The sequence below is a fragment of the Lissotriton helveticus genome, chromosome 2_2, assembly GCF_964261635.1.
Source record: "Lissotriton helveticus chromosome 2_2, aLisHel1.1, whole genome shotgun sequence".
NCBI lineage: Eukaryota > Metazoa > Chordata > Amphibia > Caudata > Salamandridae > Lissotriton > Lissotriton helveticus.
In genome coordinates, this window is record NC_136060.1 from 98,552,731 (window position 1) to 98,571,947 (window position 19,217).

The 19,217-nt window shown below is 42.6% G+C and overlaps 1 protein-coding gene across 1 annotated transcript in view; it reads left to right on the forward strand.

Annotated features, from left to right (window-relative positions):
• Positions 1-19,217, forward strand: part of SGCZ (sarcoglycan zeta) — a 4,560,311-nt gene that overhangs the window by 4,029,358 nt on the left and 511,736 nt on the right. The gene's annotated exons all lie outside the window — the stretch shown is intronic.

The following is a 19,217-nucleotide window of genomic DNA, read 5'->3' on the forward strand; positions in this document are numbered from 1 at the left end:
AGCTCATTAATCATTTTAAGGGTCACCTTTTAGGAAGCCGAGAATTCACAAGGTAATGATCCTATCATGAGTAAGAGCAAATTGAGAAAATAGAGGTAGTGGAGCAATGGAAGAAGTGAAGGTGATGAAACAGGAAATGTGTTTCCGATTTAGGATCTCTGCTCTAGTGCTAAACACTAAAGACCACAGGCCTTGGCCAGCCTGGAGTCCCATTGTATTGTAGCTAGCCTCCTCTGGTCGAGGTGCTACAAGCCACACCCTTGCCACATTTCCACCAGTGCGAGCCAGCCAGTGCAGCTCCCTCCACCCATGACCCTTCATTGATTGAATCCACTCTGCTGCTTGCCACCTGGGCGTCAGAGACTGCAGTGATGGAGCTGTAGCAATAGAATCATAGCTCCAGAAGTGAGATGTCCTCGGGATCACATGTGGGAGCTAGTCAAGCTTAATTGGGGCATGAGCAGAGTAGCTGCTCTGCAGACTGTCACCAGCAGCAAGAGCGGGGCAATGAGTCTACCAAATAGTCAAAGGCAAAACACATGCCAAAAGTCATGCCTCTAGACCTCTTTAATTCATCCTTGCCTTTTTTCTAATGCAACTGGCATGTTGGTATTTTGAGCATGCTTTTATCAAAAACAGCTCTAAGTGAGTCTGCACTTTATCAGGTTAGGAGGTTTCCAGGGTATTAACAAATGCAGAGATGTTTGTGTTTCTGCATTATTGAGTTCTTTGCTGTGTTAAATCGTTGATGTTCTAAAAGTTGAAGCCAACATTACAAAACACAAAAGAACAACAGGACATTATATATTCACGATGAAGAGCCTTGCTGAATATTTTCAACTTAACTGTGTCTACATCAAAATAACAACTGCTGCAAATATTTACATTTTGTAAATGTTTACTGGCTAAAATAGGATCCAGTTGATTTAGAAAACAGGTACTTGAATGAAAACTGCTTTTTGCTGCTGATTCTAATCATGATAAAAATAAGGTACCCTATAATGAGGCATATTTCTTAGCATTATACTCTTTTAGCATTGTCTCACTTGTAATACTGAAGGTCATCAGTCCATATCCCAGTATTTTGAATGCCATTACACCATCGAACAGCGTTAATATGCTTTTAAAGTGTGTACATGTTCATTTCTGGTAGATACTATTTACCATTGTTTTATATATATGATGGCTTTTCATTTGCTTTTGTTTAATGTTTCATTATGATGTCTTTTTAGCTTTTACACAAATGTTCTCATATTGGTCACCCAAAGTAACAAATACTCACACAGTATTTCCAATAGGCACAATCAAGTTCATAGACCTTATGTCTGTTGCACTATTGGCAATTGGGATGTTTTAGCCTAATTCATTATGATGCCCCCATTTGGGTGTAATAAAAATGTGAGATCTGAGTGCATCTTTCCATATTCTAGAAGAGTAATTCACTAAGTGAGTGGTTATAATCAGGAGAGAGGAAGTTTTTGTCCTCAAGATTTTAGGATTGAAATACTCTGCGTATTCTCAGGCATAGAATAGGATCCTGAGTATTATAAAAAACATAGTTGAATGACTGGGCTTTAGAACAGGACTCAGAGTGTGTCTTAGTATGAAGAGCAGAGCTTTGACAGAACCTCTCTTGTGGATAGAGAGTTGCAACTGGAACGCATGCTTTCTTTAGTTAGCCACTTTCAGTTCTATACTAAACAAACTCTTCACTGTAAAGTGCAACAATTAAGATACATTCTTAACTCTGAAAGACTTTGAAGTGCCATTCATTACAAGGGATTGCTTTTGCTGATTTTACAGCATAATTTAATTTAAATTTAATTGTGGGTTTATATAGCGCTAGAATCAACTCCCGGAGGAGTATCTCCGCGCTTCGACCGCTGGGGAACCCGTCCTGGCTCACCCTGAGAGATGGTCCCTAATGGGTATCTCTAAGGTGCGACCAAGCATCCCCGGCGGTCTGGGGGGCCGTTGTGAAGATGAGGCAAGCTAATGCCCAGAGTTGCCGAGTGTGGTCCCTGACTAGAGTAGGCACCGAGGCGAGAATTATCGAGCCCGCTGACCCTGGTCCACGACCCTGCCGCGTCGGGAATCGAACCCTGGTCCCGGGCCGTCCTCTGCTTACGGGTCTGCCGCCTCTAACCAGTGAGCCACACCACTCCCAGCATCGCCCAGCCATTTCGATAAAGAATGTGCGCTGTATTCATAAGCATAGCATATCATATTGTTGTACTGTTTTGGAGAAAATGTGCTTTAAAAGACCACAATAAAGTGTTTTTCTAAATGTTAAGGGAGTGGCAACAAGGCTTCACCATTATCTTGTGGAATGGGCTTTGCTTTCTGTACAACTGCTTGATCAGTAAAACATAATTGTTTAAAAACTCTTTGACTTTAGTGAGTTGGTGCCACTTGCTGTGGCTCAAAAATTGTGCAAAGGCTATATTGGCTTGGCGATATTAACTAAATAAGTGCAAAGGGTGCAATTACTGACCTGTATTTCGTCCACATCTAATTAGGTGTACATGGAAGTATTTTCTAGGCCATCTGAATTGAATGGACCAGTGCCTGTTCAGCTCAGAGCTTGGCGGCAATCATGACCTGTGTTTCACAAACAATACCTATCCATTTCTAATTTAGTTACACTGTACCTCTCGAATAGAAAAAATGCCTAAATGTTGATGGGATGATCATTATAAGCTCTTGATGAACAACTGAGGGCATATTCACAAGGAACTATCGCCGAATTACCGGCACTTTAGTGCAGCCAAAGTCATGATAAATTTACCCCACCATTCACAAGCTGATGCTAACAGCAGACATTGTCAGAATTCCCACAATACCAGTCCCAAAACCTAACACCACAGCAGACACCACCAACGAACGCTAATGAGATGCAGAGTAGGCGTTCCCATGCAGAAACGCATGAAAAAACAACAACACCACTTTCACAATGAACTGACAGATCCGCGAGGCGAACCGAAGAAAGGGGATAAGCCGCGGTAGCCGCAGGTATTTAACACCTGCTTCAAGCAGGTGTAAAGACGGACGACTACCTGCAGTAGGCAACAGAGCCCCACACACAGCCACACCCGAAGAACAAACAAAGCCCTGGAGTTACTCATCATGCAGCTCAGCACCCCAACAGGGCCACAATACCCACCGCCACCACCCCCGCGGGACTGCCACCACCCCCAGGACCCAGATCCGCACACTCCCGGACCACCACAGAGGCAGCGCAGAGTAAAACAGCAGACCTACCGGAAACACACCTCTCACACAGACCTGAAGCCCGAGGAAGTCATTGCCCACTACAGGCTCAAAAGGACAACCATTCACCGCATCATGAGCCACATCGCCCACAGGCTGACGGTCCCCACACAGCAGAGAACCAATGTCCCTCTGCAGACAAAGCTGCTGGCTGTGCTGCACCTGTTGGCCTCTGGTACCTTCCAACCAAAAAATGCCAGAGCTTCATACCCCAGTACCTTCACTTCCCCAACACTGCGCAGGAACAGCTGGAGACAAAGCAAGGCTTCTACGCCATAGCCGGATTCCCTGCCGTGTTGGGGGCAATTGACTGCACACATGTCCCACTTGTGCCCCCTGCGGATACTGCACACCACTACCGCAACAGAAAGCACACGCATTCCAGCAATGTGCAGGCACTAGTGGACTACCGGGAACTCTTCACCAATGTCAACGCCAACTACGCCAACTACCCAGGCAGTGTGCATGATTCCTTCATCTTCGGACAGTCCATCATCAATCAGCGCTTCCAGGATAGCACATATGGAACGGGACTGCTCGTTGGTAAGTAACAAGTCAACACGCCACAGATCCCAATGCCTCCAAAGCACAATGCACAACTGTGGGGTTGCACATGTGACCAAACCACAATCATTATGTCAAACTACACGACCATATACCAGACACAACCACACCAATCCATGGTCATCCTGGCCTACCCCTGCACCCAATACAGACATTTCATGTCACCACAGCCGCACAACAGTTAAACGTGTGGAGATGTGAAATGCAGTCATAACACATTTGAGGCACTGCTCTACCCACATGACACTACCTTAGTCTCCTGCAGGTCAGCGTCCTGTGGCAGTGGGCCCGTGTCGCCCGCTGTGCATGCGGGGCCAATACCTCTGTGCGACTTATGTCATTCCCCTTGTAGCACTGACATCACATTTCTGGGTGCCTGATGACTGTGGGTGTAGTTGCCAGCATCAGCTACTCCCTGCAGGCTGGTTTACATTCACTCCACACACTGCCAGCACAGGCGTCACTGGATTGGTGGACCTGCCATCACATTCTGCCGAGCCAAGTATTGACTCTTTTCTCCCCGCACTGCCACAGGTCATTAGGATATGCACTTTGCCCTTCGATGATGACACCCCTCCGAGATCCGAAAACACTCACCCAGAGGCAGTACAATGCGGCCCACCTACGCACCAGGGGCATTGTGGAATACACATTTTGCATGTTGAATTCACGTTTCAGGTGCCTGGACGGTACAGGTGGGAAGCTCCTGTACAGCCTGGACATCGTGTGCAAGCTGAACATTGCATGTTGTATGCTGCACAACATCTGTGTTCGCACCAAAGCCGCATGGATCCCAGTCCCAGAGGTACCGGACGATGATGGTGGTGATGGGGCAGGTGGGCCACATCCCACTGCAGCAGCGGCAGGAATACCAACATTGACACATACTCCTCATGAGCACGTCACATTGTGACCAACCATGGCAATCAAGCTACAGTAGTCAATGTCCAAATGCACTGCATGTGTGAATAAAACATATTTGCAGGTTCTAGCTTGTACTTATACATTTTAATGTTACTTTTCTCTGCAGATGTGATTTGCACTGTCGTGCAAATTCGCGGAATCAGTTGTGTCATGTGTTCAAATGTGGTGGGGGTGCTGTTGCTACCGGGATGGAGAATTTAGAAGCTGGGCACCAAGATCTAATTAAAAAGTGGTCAATCTCTGCTACGAGTGACAGAGAAGCAACTGTTGAAATGGGAGCTTAATTCAAGGCTCGACTTGACAGCAAAGTCATCCTCTCACATCCGTTGATACAGGTGATCCCCTGGCTTATCATAAATATAACGAGACGTTTTAAATCGGACCGTGTATGGCGATGTTATTTTAATCAACTAACTAGATGCAACATTTTTGACCCTATTGATGTCAGATACTCTGATTCCTTTTATTGCGCCGCATTCCCGCAGATAAAGGGACGTATTTGGGAGCTCATTCAATTCCCATAATTGCTCACACCAGGGGAAATTCAAACGACCCCCTGGTCACGACAGACATTGTGCAAAGTATTGATAAAGGTGGTCAGAATCTTGGAAACCCACCGAAACGCGTCAACACTTTCTTGTCCTGTATAATTCAAGACTCTGTCATCGTTGTTTATACATTGATTATTAGAGTACACAACATCGATGTTAGAAATCAGGAGTCCGAATATACGATCAGTATAGTACAATTTTCATGTTCTACAGTTTCTGTCATTGTGTACCAATTATGCGGGTCATAATTGAATGTTATGATATGTAATTAAATGTTTTTATTTAAGTCTTAGCTTTGTTTTGTCTAGTATTCATTGTATTTTAGCGTATTTTATTGTATGTATACATAATAAATTGTGATCCTTTTTCCTTACTAGTTTGTGGATTGTAAAAATCTTTTTAATTTAGGTATGGATTGTTAATGTCATTTTACTTAAAGTTCAGTTCAAGGGAACTTCGCTTTCACTTGGGTACCGGGATGTTGTCAATGTCGAGGTGCACTCCTGCCTATGTGTGTATGCCTCACAGTGGGTGTGTCGCTTTTGCGGCTCTAATTTGTCTTACACTGGTCTCTTTCATGCTGCGTTCCTGTCGGTTCTGTTCTTCCACGCTGCTAGGTAGTTGTGGTGTACATGTAGTCCTCTGCAGTTGGCCAAGGTGCTCCGTGGTACTCCACTGTTGTTGGATTTTGATCTGTGGCATTTTCCGTATGCTGTTCTAGTACTTTTCCCCCATTGCATGTGTGTATTGCTGCCCTCGCGCTGGTTGTCACTGTTTTCTTATCGCGCTTTTGCCCATCGCAGGATTTTTTGCATTGGGGTTTGTGTTTTTATCTCCGTCAAGGTGGTTGTGTCGCGGGCATTGCAGCGCTGTCAGCAAACTATGGCATGCTACTGCTGTGTTGTGAATTCCACGTTGTCACGGAGTTGTTTTCCCATGATGGGCTGCGTTGTTGAAAGTTGCGCTATGCTGCTCTTGTGGTAGTTATCACATGTTCTTGTGAATATGCCCCGTCTATATAAATGTGTTTACACTTGATAACTTTCCACATTTTCTGAAATTAAAAATAAAAGTCACACTTATCTACCTGTGCTTTAGAATGCTATCAATATACTTTTAGGTAGGGTAACATTTTAACTTTTTCATATATTATACTGATGGATCTGTAGAGCGATTAGATTGATTAATAGGGGTGATTAAAAATTCTTTCATCTTAGTTATTTGATGATACAAGGATCAAAGATCTTGAGTGAATACGTTTTGAGAATGTACTTACATGGCATTTTGGGAGGCAGCAGATTATTTGTATTGGGAATTACTGATATCACAGGCTCTCTGGCCAGGTATTTTCTAAAGATATGATTTCAAAAGTCTTTTTAATGAAATAATTATAAACAACATACTCTGTCTCTAAAATACAGCAGCTAAAAAGTCAAGGCAGGCATTTGCTTTCTTTCAGCAGTACAATACAGTATATTATGTCCATACACTCCACCCTGCCTAGAGGGCTGCCTTGGACCTACCTCAGGGGTGACCTAAATGTAGTAAAAGGAAAGGCTTGGACCTGGCAAGTCGAAATGGCAGTTTAAAACTGAACAAACAGGAACTGCAGTGTCAGGACCGAGACATGCAGGAACTTACTAGTAAATCAAATGTTCCAATCATGGATAACCCAATCACCAATACAATTTACACAGGGACCACTTGAACACTTGCACTTTAGCACTGGTCAGCAGTGGTAAAGTGCCCAGAGTTCTAAAAACAACAAAAACAGGTCAGAAAAACATGGGAGGAAGAAGGCAAAATGTTTGGGGATACTCCCACAAAAAGGGCCAGGTCCAACACAGCCTGTGCAATTCAATTTATTTACTTCGCGGTAACGGGAAAGCTGAAAGCTGGAAGTAAATTTGACAATATGTGAAAAATATAGGTTAAAATAAAAGTGTAAAATTAATTTTGTCTTCAAGCGCTAAAATTGACAAAAAGGAGTTTTCCAGCTGTGGCGCATAATGAAAAATGCCAGGGCATAGTAGGAAATATTTTACTTTCTAATTTAATTCATTTTGTGGCTTTAGCTTCTCAAGGTTTATCAGGTTTGGGGCATCTGTAGTTTGGTCAAAGAGAATGAATTCAACCAGGCAGCTCAGTTTGCTGCATTACATTTTCTTAGTGTTCATAAGTGATTTACACTTATTCCTATCAGGCAGGGAGGCACTGAAGATCATGATGGGTGAATAGTTATAAACTTACTTACATTTCCCACAGAAAGTACAGCCTTTAGGAGGGTAAAAGTGGTCATGTTTGCCATAGAGTTTTGACCTTACCCACATTATTTTAGTTGCGCTAACAACTTATGTGGCACATCCTTGTTTTTTCCTTATTAATAACTGTCTCTTGTTTGCCTAAACATATCTGAAAAAAATTGCGTGTGCTAAATATTGATTAAAAAAGTATCACCCGGTTGCAGACAAAAAACATAAATCTAGACCAAAAGGAGGGATATTTTTGCAACAATATTTATGACATAACGTTTTATGACAGCTCTTGTCATGCAACACTTTCCTCAGAGTTGGAGTAGAGTTTCAGGAGACTGCAGAGTAAAAGGAAAATGTTCCTGTGTGTAGAAGACTACTTAACTCATACATAGCTCTATATCTAGTACTTATAGCTAAATCAGGTGATTACATTAATCCTGTGTAGGAGCTATTAAGTGGGTCCAAAATGACACTGATGTTTCATAACAAAGAGAACATTTTAAAAAGATGACTCAGTGGTGCCACTGTTCCCAAGTATCATAGGCCACCTGAGCACATGATCAAATATATACTGTTTGGTGTATTAACACTTGTATGCACAGATAGCTAGCATGGTTTGTTAAGGCCCAAGACTAGCTCTTATGCTTGTGTTTTGAGATGACATGTACTACAGTTTCCAGTTGGGAAAAGGCCCATCAGTCTGTGGTAAAACCCATGTTCTCGTTACATAGACAGTACATTTCCTGGTCCTTGGCTTGGTGTGAATTAGCTAGCCTTTTTGGTTCTATGATCTTTTGCAAGCAAATACTGGTCTTGCTAGAGTATGCTTCTCTATGTTTGGTAGTTTCCATTATTAGTTGATGAACTTTTTGACAGCATTTGATACTGTTGTATAGGTTGGAACACATGTTAATCTTTTCTGGGTATGTTGGATACTGGTATCATTATTTTTTCTTGCTTTTTATTTGGACCTCTGTATGACTCTGCCATTGTATTCTTTTGCTCGTATGTTGATTGCCATGTTAATTGTAGTCTGTTGCTTTGATACAGTTTCTTCAGAATTGGAGAAACTGCCCATCAGGGAGGTTTTCCTGGACGGCCCCTGGATAATGGCTATCAAACCGTAGCAAATAGAAGCATTCCATAGGTTTATTTTTTTGTGGTCATCCTTTTTTTAATCAATGTTGATTTCTACAACAAGGAATGAGGTGCTGTGTAGAAGTAGAGAAGTCCCATAAATGTGCACAGTATTACTTGTTTATTGGTAGATTCCTGTATATAGAAACGTCCTATCCACAGGGCACCCCAACAGCAACTGAACAATGGAGTTCTCTCCATTGTTCAGTTGCTGTTGGGGTGCCCTCCAGAACACCCAAGAGTTCTAGCTTACATGGAAGCAAGCTGAAAGACAGCTGAGAGCAGGTTAGATTATAATTTCCACACACCTTCCCTCTCTACATTTAAAGAAACAGTAGAACAAAGAAACACAATAACGCAACTTAATGTAAGACAAAATCACATAGTGCCACAGGAACTTAATATTTGTGAGAGATTCAGCATAAAGATGAAGGAATATCAGAGGGCACCAAACAGGCGTACAGCAATGCACGACCACTAGAACGTATGAGGGCAATCCTGCGTAAGTTTCATATGGGTCCGTCCTCCAGTTTCACAGCATTACAAAACACCCTTGTCACTTTAAAGGGTGGAGAGAATTTAGCACCAGCAGATTTCTGAGGATAAAGTACTCTCACTCTGTCACCCACAAAAACACTGTGTGAGAAGCAGCATGTCTAGCATCAAAGTTTTCTTTTCTCTTGACGGACCTGAGGTCCTGAATTGTTTGCCAAGGAGCAACCTACCTTTTCCTCTCATCCAAGACTGACACTTGTAGCTGTTGGGAATCCGTCCCCTAAACAATTCAAAGGGAATAATCCCCATGGTAGAGTTAGGAGATAGGCTGTAAACCATTACCATCTCAACCATTTCACAATTCCAGTCCCTGCCTTGTTCATTAGCCAGCTGAATGGACTCTTTTAGTACACGGTTGAACCACTCCACCATACTGTTAGTTTCTGGATGATAGAGAATACAATGCTTGTGCTTGATACCTCTCTTTGCCAAGAACTCCTCCATTTCCTTTGAGACTAGTTGAACTCCATTGTCCCTTAAGAGGGATTCGGGGAGACCTACTCTGCAGAAGATGTCCACTAAAAATCTAACAACATCTTTAGTCTTGATACTTTGTGTTACTTTAACTCCGGTCCATCTTGAGTACAAGTCCATCAACACAACAACATAAGATTGATGAGTCTTGCTTGTCACAGGCCCCTAAAGATCCAAGGCTACCTCTTGCCAACAATGTGTGGGAGCATCACGTATAACCATCAGTTGTACCCTTGTCTTGTATACCTTATCACTTGCGTTGCACTCCATGCTCTCCCTCACCACCCGTTCCACAAGAATATCAATACCCGGCCACTAGAAGTGTAAACGAATTCTCTCCTTAGTATTCAAAATTCCTTGGTGAGCCAATTGAATAGTTTTCATCCTAACTAATGATGGAGGAACAAGTCTGGTGCCCCTACAAAGCAAATCACCACTCACTGAAAGTTCATCTTGAACATTCCAAAACTTGCAAAACTCCTCACTCAGGGTCGTTATGCCTGCCCAACCTTCAGCCACCAACCTACATACCTCACAGATCACCATATCAGTCTCCATTGTTTCTTTCCATTCTACTTCGCTAATCACTTCCTCCATGATCTCACACACTTTGTAATCATCATCTTCCATTGAACCTTCTTGGTCAGCATTTACACTCACACTGTTTGGAGACCAGGCAAGAAAGACAGTCTGCAACTTTATTCTCTGCGCCAAGTATATAATTCACCACAAAGTCATAATCTTGTAGAGTGACCACCCACCTACAAATCCTGGACGAGACTGCATCAAGGCTTTTCTTACAAAATACTTCTTTTAAAGGTGTGTGGTCAGAACGAACCACAAAAGTGCTTCCAGAGGAATTTATTTAACTTCTTGATGGCCCAAAAAAAACACAGAGCCTCTTTTTGGATCACAGAGTATTGTGTCTCAGTACCAACAAGTGTTCTGGATAAAAACATGTTGGTTACTTCATTGCCATCTTTCACTTGTTTGAGCACTGCACCCAATCCCTCGCATCAGTAATTAGGATGGAGCAAGAAGAGGTGTCTAAGCTCTGAAAAGATGGTGCACAACTTAGGGCTTTCTTTACATCTTCACATTCTGTTTGACAATGAGGAAACCACATGAACTTCGACCCTTTATTTGAGAGAGACCTTAAAGAAAAAGTATGACAGGCAAACTGGGGAAAAAATTTATTATAGTATTCTGCCATGCCCAATAATGTGACTAACTCATCTCTGGATTGCAGAACAGGGAGTTCTTCAATGGTCTTTGCTAGGCTGATCTCTGGCTCTAACCCTTTCTCTTTTCAATTTGTGACCCAGATAATCAATTTCTGAGAGATTGAACTTGTACTTGTTTTCTTGCAATGTTAAACCTCGTGCTCTAAATCTCTCAAAGACTGCCCTAAGCCTGCCATCATGTTCTTGTTGAGACGATCCATGAACTAATACATCATCTTGGTATATCTTAACGCCAGCCAACCATCAATGAGTCTCTGGAACAGGGAGGCTGCGGAATTCAAACCAAAAGGGAGACAAATGAATTTGTAGGTTCCAAATGGGGTTATGAAGACTCCCAAGTTCATGGACTCATCCTCAATTTTAGCCTGATGATAGGCAGCTTTAAGGTCTAGTGTGGAGAAAACCACAGCACCTTCCAATTGACTCAGCATTTCCGAGATATCAGGGAGTGGATATTTGTCTGAAATAACTGCTCGATTGAGAGCGCGAAGATCTACACTCAGTCTCGCTTCTACAGAAGCCTTGCGTGCAAGAACGACTGGCATCAACCAATCACTTGCTTCTGTCTCTACGATGATGCCCCCTCTCTTCAACTTTTCAAGTTCGGTGTGCATAAATTCTCTCAAAGCCAAAGGTACACTGCGGACCTTACATGTCATGGGAAAAGCATCATTTTTAAGTAAGATCGTATGTGTGTATCCCGAGAGACACTCTAACTTCTCACCAAAAACAATTTTAAACTCAACACGTATGTCACTCCCTTGGTCGACCTCCAAGAGATCGCTGGAAACATCATTCATTGGAACTGTATGAGACGAGATGTCCCTGAGAACAATGCAGGGATCACCACCAGGAACTAAAGAAGCACCCAGATCTGCTTGGTGCATCCAACTAATGATGCTATCTCCTCTACAAGAGATATAAATCTTCCCTGCAGTTAACCTCCCTTTGTACTCAATGTCGCCGATAAAGTAGCAAAATACTTTTATGGACTGACCACCATTCGGCAGAGGTTTTATGTCGGGTTTGAAAACTTTCACTTTCCCTCTCAACATTCTATCCAACAACTCTTTAGGAATGAGCAATAGCATTGCTCCAGAATCAAAAATCATTTTGATATCACAATTGTTCACTTGAACATCATCAATGGGATTTTTACCTTTGTCCTGCCTAACCTGAAGCAACACCTCCCCACAGTGCAACTCATCATCATCAGAACCACTCTCTTCTTCTAAGTAAACTTCTTTTACTCATTTACCCTTACTGTTCTTTTGAGCTCTACAAGCTTTAGCTACATGACCTATCTTCGCACAGTTGCAACATTTGGAGGTGAGAGCAGGATATCACTTATTGTCAGCTAAATGTCCAACCAAATTGCAAAGGAAACATTTTCCGTTCAGAGTTGGGAGCTAAAGAGGGATGAGTTACAGGTTCTGAGTGTTTCAGGGAAGGTTTAAATGTCGTTTGTGTCACACTTTGTACTTTTTCATTCAAATCACCATTCTCTTTCTTTATAACCTCAAGACAGGCAAGAGAGTGTTCCATTCTTTTAGCGATGGCTACTACCTCATCTAATTTCGGGCCATCTTTTTGCCAAACTTCATCTTTGATTTTCTCTATATTGTATCCTAACATAAATTGATCAACAATGCTTTCTTCAAGAGGCCCTTCAAACTTGCACGTAGCACCTTGTTATCTAAGACGTGTTATGTACATCTAAACAGATTCTTGGGGTTTTTGTACTCGCCTTCCGAAGTAGTACCTCTCTAAAATAGTACTCTCCTTCAGGAGATAATGTTCATCAAGTTTTCTTAAACAAATCTCTAATTCGTTGAGACTATCAGCCTCACTCTTGCACAAATCAGGGAGATGCTCATATACTTCCTGTCCTTCAGTACCGAGACAGCGTAAGAGTGGCGCAGATTTTCTTTCAGCACTTAGGGAGACCCCACAAACTCTAGCGTAATTAAGCAAGACTTTTTTCCATTTTGACCATCACATGTTTGGATCACCAGGGTTAGAGAGAAAGAATGGAGGAGGAGTAACATTTTGCATTTTGGAGCAAGGTTATACGAACAAAGAGAGATATAATATATATGTGGATAACTAATTCCTGAACCGAACAACACTAATTTTATTTTTTACAAGGCAAATATTAAACACCCAATGTTGTTTAAGTCTTAACTGTCATCACAGGTACCGTGGAGGAAATAGGTGTGCTTGTCACCGTAGTTTTTGTAGACAGTGATCAGACAAGCAGGTGTGCTTGTCACCAAAGACACAGTCACAAGCTTCTACTCACTGGTGTACATGACGCTGTTGATAATAGCTTGTTTTGATGGAACTTGGTTTTAAATTTGTAGTACAGTACATTTAGCAGCTGTGCTTTGTTTTAAAATGTGCAGTACAGTATGTGTAGAAGGTGTGCTTGTCCCTGTAGTAACAAGCTTCGTGTGGTCCAGAAGGATCAGTTCGGGCGGGGCTGACTTCAAGCGCATGTCGCAGAGCAGGAGCATGGGTTTCCTGTTGTCATGCCAACATGAAATATAGAGCGTAGCGTTTTGGGTGATGCGAGCGTCTGTTGAAGATACGGTTGAGTATGACGTCGCCATAGAAAATGTATGTATGCCACAGAATGAGAAGCGCGAGCAGGTAATGGCGCGGATCTGAAAAACTATTGCGATGACATTAGAAGCAAAGTAGAGGGTGCGTTAAATCAAAGTAGAGTAGAAGTGCTGTGATAAATTAAGCAGATCTTATTTGACGAGCGGGCAGAGTGCAGAGCAGAGAGCTTTTTGACGAGAGGCTGGGTGCCGGGTAGTGTAGAGTGGCACTGTAAGAGGACAAGGAGCCGTGTGTTAGGTAAGAAGGAACCTAACCAGGGTGTTTAAGTTTAAAATTTCAAATCTTGTTTACGCAGAAAGAGCGTGGCACACACAGTACCTCAAAGCTTGCTCAACTCTTAGCTGTGTTAGGACTTTTCACTTTTGTAGAGATTTCTTGCCTTGGAGATGAGATGGGAGTATCCTTATCCTTGGTGAGTTTGTTGTTCTTCAAGATTTTCGCCAGTGTGAAGAAACCCAGAAGACCCATAAATGTGAACAGTATTACTTGTTTATTGGTAGATTCCTGTATGTAGAAACGTTCTATCCACAGGGCACCCCAACAGCAACTGACCATTGGAGTTCTAACCAAAAGGTTCTAAAGTATATACACTTCAGAACACCTAAGAGTTCTAGCTTACATGGAAACAAGCTGAAAGACAGCTGAGAGCAGGTTAGATTATAATCACAGCAGATGCGTTTGTCCAAGACTATACATGTAAATCTAGGTTATGACCCTAGGCCGTTGAGTAATGTCACAAAGAAGGGTACCGTGTCTATTGGTCGTTGCTAGATCCACATGATGTCATCTGCATATCTTCACCACAATGTTATTTGAATTTTGTAGGGATTTTCTTCTGCATATATGAACTTAGTTTCAAAGTGATGCATGTAGAGGCCTGCCAAGCTGAAGCAAAGGTACTCCCCATGGAAGTACTTTATGTTTGGAGGTATAAGGCATTGTCAAATATAAAGAAATGTTTTGTTAGATGTAAAGCAAATTACATTACAAAACTGATTGGAGTGATGTAGTCCCAAACAGTATTCCTTAGGAGTTCTTCATGCATCAACCTATTTAGGAAGTGCAAACGGTGCGAATCGGTAAATTCGGCTGTTTGCGATTCCTAAATAAGTTTTTGGGATGCATCATACATTTTTGTGAAATTCGCTATTTTTAGTGATTTCCAAAAATGCGATCGCTTTTAAGGAATCGCAAATTTGCGATTCCTTAAAAGCAATGGCATGATTGTTTTTCAAATTGCGAATTAGCAATTAGGGGGTGCAAATTACCACGAGGTTGAACCTCGTGGTAATTTGCGAAAAGTTATGAAAATGCTCAATAATGCATTTTTTAAACTTTCATGTTACAGACACACATGTCCTTAGGACATGTGTGTGTGAAACATGCACTTTAAAATACATTTCAGGGGTGCAGGGGGGGGTCCTTTGGACCCCCCTCTGCACCCTTGCAATGCATCAAAAAAATGGGATTCGCAAAATAAAAAAGTGCAAAAAGGCATTGATTCCTATGGGCCTCTAGGCCCATAGGAATCAATGTAATGCCATTCCTTAATTGCAATTCGCAATTAAGGAATCGCAAATACCGAAAACTAAGAAATCCTAAAAACTTTTAGGATTTCTTGATGCATAGGATTTTGCAATTCCTAAATTGCCATTCCTTAATTTTCGCAATTTAGGAAATGCTAAATCCTACAATGATGCATGTGGCCGTTAGTGTCTCCCCCTGTGGAATACTAGTAGATAGCGCTTGCACATCAACGGTGACAATCATTTTGGTGTTATATTCTTTGTTGATGGTTTTGATAAGAATCAAGACATTATTTAAATCCTTTAAAAATTATCACATGGATTCCACTTACTATCTTCTCACACATTTATTTTTTAATTTTTTATATAACACGATTTATATAGCGCTGCCTGGACCCAGTAGTATCAGAGTGCTTTACAGGAATTAGGTAAAAACAGAGTATCAATATACATGTTTTATACATATAAGAAAAGTGCTGAAACAAGGCACGCAAAGTTCGCTTAGGATGGGTAACAACATATTGGAGGATGAAGGGGTGGGAGAAAAAAAGCAAAGGATCATTATTGTATAGGGAGAGGGGGAGAAAGTGTAGGGCCACTAAGAAGTAGAGGGTTGTGGAGAAGAAGGTGGGAGAAGGTTATCTGTACTGTGAAAAGGGGGAAGAGGTGGACTTAGAAGAGAGAGTTTGGTGGTTGGGGGAAAGGGGGAAGACAAAAGAAGAGGGGATCAAATTCAGTCAGGGCTAGGGTAGGAGTAAGTATCCAGTGACAACGTAGTTAAGGACCCCAGTATTTGCTGAGAAGGAGCCGTTTGAGGTCTTGTTTGATGCTGGGGTAGGAGGGGTTACAACGTAGTTCTTTAGGGAGAGCATTCCAAATGGTGGGCGCATTTCCAGAGAAAGAGTGAGACTGTGTAGATTTCTTTTTTAGAAAAGGTGGGATTAGGATGAGGGCGTTAGTGCCCCTTGTAGTTCAAGCACAGCCCGATTTGTGAAGTTTATCAGCGAGGTAGGATGGGGTGTTTAGATGGAGGGCTCTGTGCGTGATGCAAGCAGTCTTCTAAGTGGATCTGCCTTTAATGGGAAGCCATTTAAGGACTTTGCGGACAGGGGAGATGTGTTCAAACCGCTTACAGAAAGTAATGAGCCTAGCAGCAAGGTTGAGTACGGATTTGATAGGGGCTAGGTGGGCTTTAGGAGTTCCAGAGTGAGTGGCATTTACGTAGTCAAGTTTAGATAGGACCAATTATTGTACCACTGATTTAAAGTCATCGGCAGGGATAAAGGGTTCGATTTTGTTAAGATGCTGGAGTGTGAAGAGAGCACCTTTGGCCGAGTTTTTTATATGGGGAATGAGATTCAGGTTCTGGACAATGCTGATGCCGAGGGATTTGACTGAGTTAGAGATGGAGAGGTTGCAGTTAAGAGCTTTGATGTCAGGGATCCAATGTAGAATAGGGAGAAAGCTGTTTTTAGGAGAGAATAGAATGATTTCTGTTTTTTTAGGGTTACGTTTAAGGTGGTTGTGATGGAACCAGAGTTGAATCTTAGTCAAGACATCATTAAGGTGCAAGACATCGGCATGGGATTTGATCTTATAGTAAAGTTGGGTGTCATCAGCGTAAAGGTGGTAGTTGATTTTCGATTTCTTAAGAATGAGGGTGAGGGGTTCCATGAAGAGGTTGAATAGAGTGGGGGAGAGAATAGAGCCCTGGGTGACTGGGAGGGGCGTGGAAAGGCAGTTGTTGATTTTAATTTGTTGGGTTCTATGTTGGAAAAAGGATGTGAACCATTTGAGCACAGCGCCACTGAGGCCAAAACATTCTTTGAGAGTGTTGAGTAAGGCAGCATGGTTAACAGTATCCAATGCTGCAGAGAGGTCAAGAAGAATGAGAAGGGAAGATTCACCCTTGTCTAGAGAGTGGCGGATGTCATCAACGATGTTGAGCATAGCTGTTTCAGTGCTGCAGCCCTTTCGAAAACCTGATTGTAAGGCGTCCAGGAGGTTGAAAGAGTCAATGTGTTTGTCCAACTGGAGCAGGGCGCATTTTTCCAGGGCCTTAGAAAGGAAAGGAAGGTTAGAAATAGGGCGTAGATTATTTAAGTCACTGTGATCCGCTATGGTGTTTTTAATGGTGGGGGTAATTTGTCCTAGTTGGAGGGAGGCAGGGACACAACCAGTGGCTAGGGAGAAGTTGATGATTTTAGTCCAATAAGGAGCGATGATGTGTTTTAGGTCCAGAACGAGATAGGCTGGGAGGGGAACTTTGGTATGAGAAGAAGGTTTAAGCTTGGAGATGATATTGGAGACATCCTGTTCTGAAACTGGACAAAAATTATTCCAAGAGGCAAAGTTTTTTAGTTGGGGGTGATGTGGTCAGGCTCATAAGGGGTGTCCAAGGTGGAAAGTTGAGAGGAGTCCGGGGGGGAGGGAAATGGAGGGAGGAGATTTAGGTGAAAAGTTAAGGAGGGCTGACTGGCTATAAATGAGGGGCTTAAGAGTGAAGGATTGATCAATCATTTTGATTTTGTCTGAAAAGAAGCTCGCAATTTCCTCACATCTCTCAACTGTAGCCATAAGTTTAGGGGGCTGAGGCAGTTTGGCTTTTGACTATGTTAAATAATTCTTTAGGCCGGTTTCTTGCCTGGTCTAGTTGTGTACGGAAGAAGGAAGTCTTTTCATTGAACATGTGTTTTTTATAGTTGGCTCTTGCAGCTCTACGGAGGATAAGGTATGAGGGGGAAGGCTGTTGCCTCCAAGTGCGTTCAGTCTGCCTAGGGGCGCGTCTTTCACTGTTGAGGCCGCTATTGAACCAGGATTTGGAGGGGTTTCGTTTCACCTGTTTTAATTTTGTAGGAGCAATTTGGTCAAGAACATGAACAATAGATTTGTTGTAATGTACAGTAAGGCCACTAGCACTTGGGGAGGGGGGAGTGAGGCTTAGGTGAGTTTTAATTTTTTCCTCCAATTCACCTGGACGGATAAGGTGGAGATTTCTAGTCAGCTTTTTTGGTAGGCGGTATTTGTGTAAGGAGGGGGTACACAGCTGTTGAGCGCAAAGAGGATGAGTTGGTGGTCAGACCAGTCAATGGGGATGATGTGAGAGATAGAGGCAAGTTCCTTGCTAAAGATGAAGGAGTGTGTTGGAGAATGGCAGAGCTATTTCAAGTCATTAATATCAAGTAAGGCATTGATGAGATTAACCAAGAGATTGTCAGTTTTATTCCATTGGAGAATGAAATCTCCAAAAAAGGTTTCTGGATTTAGAAATCTATGCTTGAATCAAAAAATCAGATAATTCTTCCACAAAGGAGAGAGGGTCACCAGGGGGAGGTAGATGTTATGCAGGTGAATAGGGGGAGATCCCTGAACCATAATATCTGCACCAAGGTATTCAAAAGTAGAAAGGTTAGGGTGCTGAAGAGGTAAGAGTTGGAATTCTTCTTTATAGATTATGGCGAGACCCCCTCCGATTTTATTGGACCTGTCTTTCCTGAGGATGGAGTAGCCGGGGGGAGAGAGCAGGTCAAGTATCGATGTTGAGTGGGCATTGAGCCATGTTTCCGTAAGAAAGGCTATGTCAATGCCTTCACTAAGAATACTCTCAGCAATTTCAATTGCATGACATGCTGCTGAACGGCAGTTAACCAGCATGCAGTTAAGGGGTTTAGTGTCAGTTATTTTAGTGAAGTGAAGAGGAATGGATGGAGGAGAGTTGTTGCAGGGGTATAGGCGAGACTGGGGCGGATGGGATTCTACTTGTCCCCAGGATTACTGGAATGGAAGAATGAGGAGAAAGGGTGTTGGTCATCGAGATAGTAAGAGAGTGAACTTTATTAATATCACTGAGGTCATGCGGGGGCGAGATGGCTCGGGAAGAGGGGTGGGATGAGTGAACCATTTCTGCAGGTCAGTATAGAAGGAGATTTTCCGCAAGTTGAGGTATTCGTGTGGTGGAGGAGAGTGAGGTCAGTTACAACAGAATCCAAGGGATAGGTATAGTTGGAAGGGATTTTTGAGGAGAGGGAGTTAACTTCATTTCTGAGTGAAGAAAGTTTAAGTACCAAGGTTGAGAGGTGGATTTCTATATTG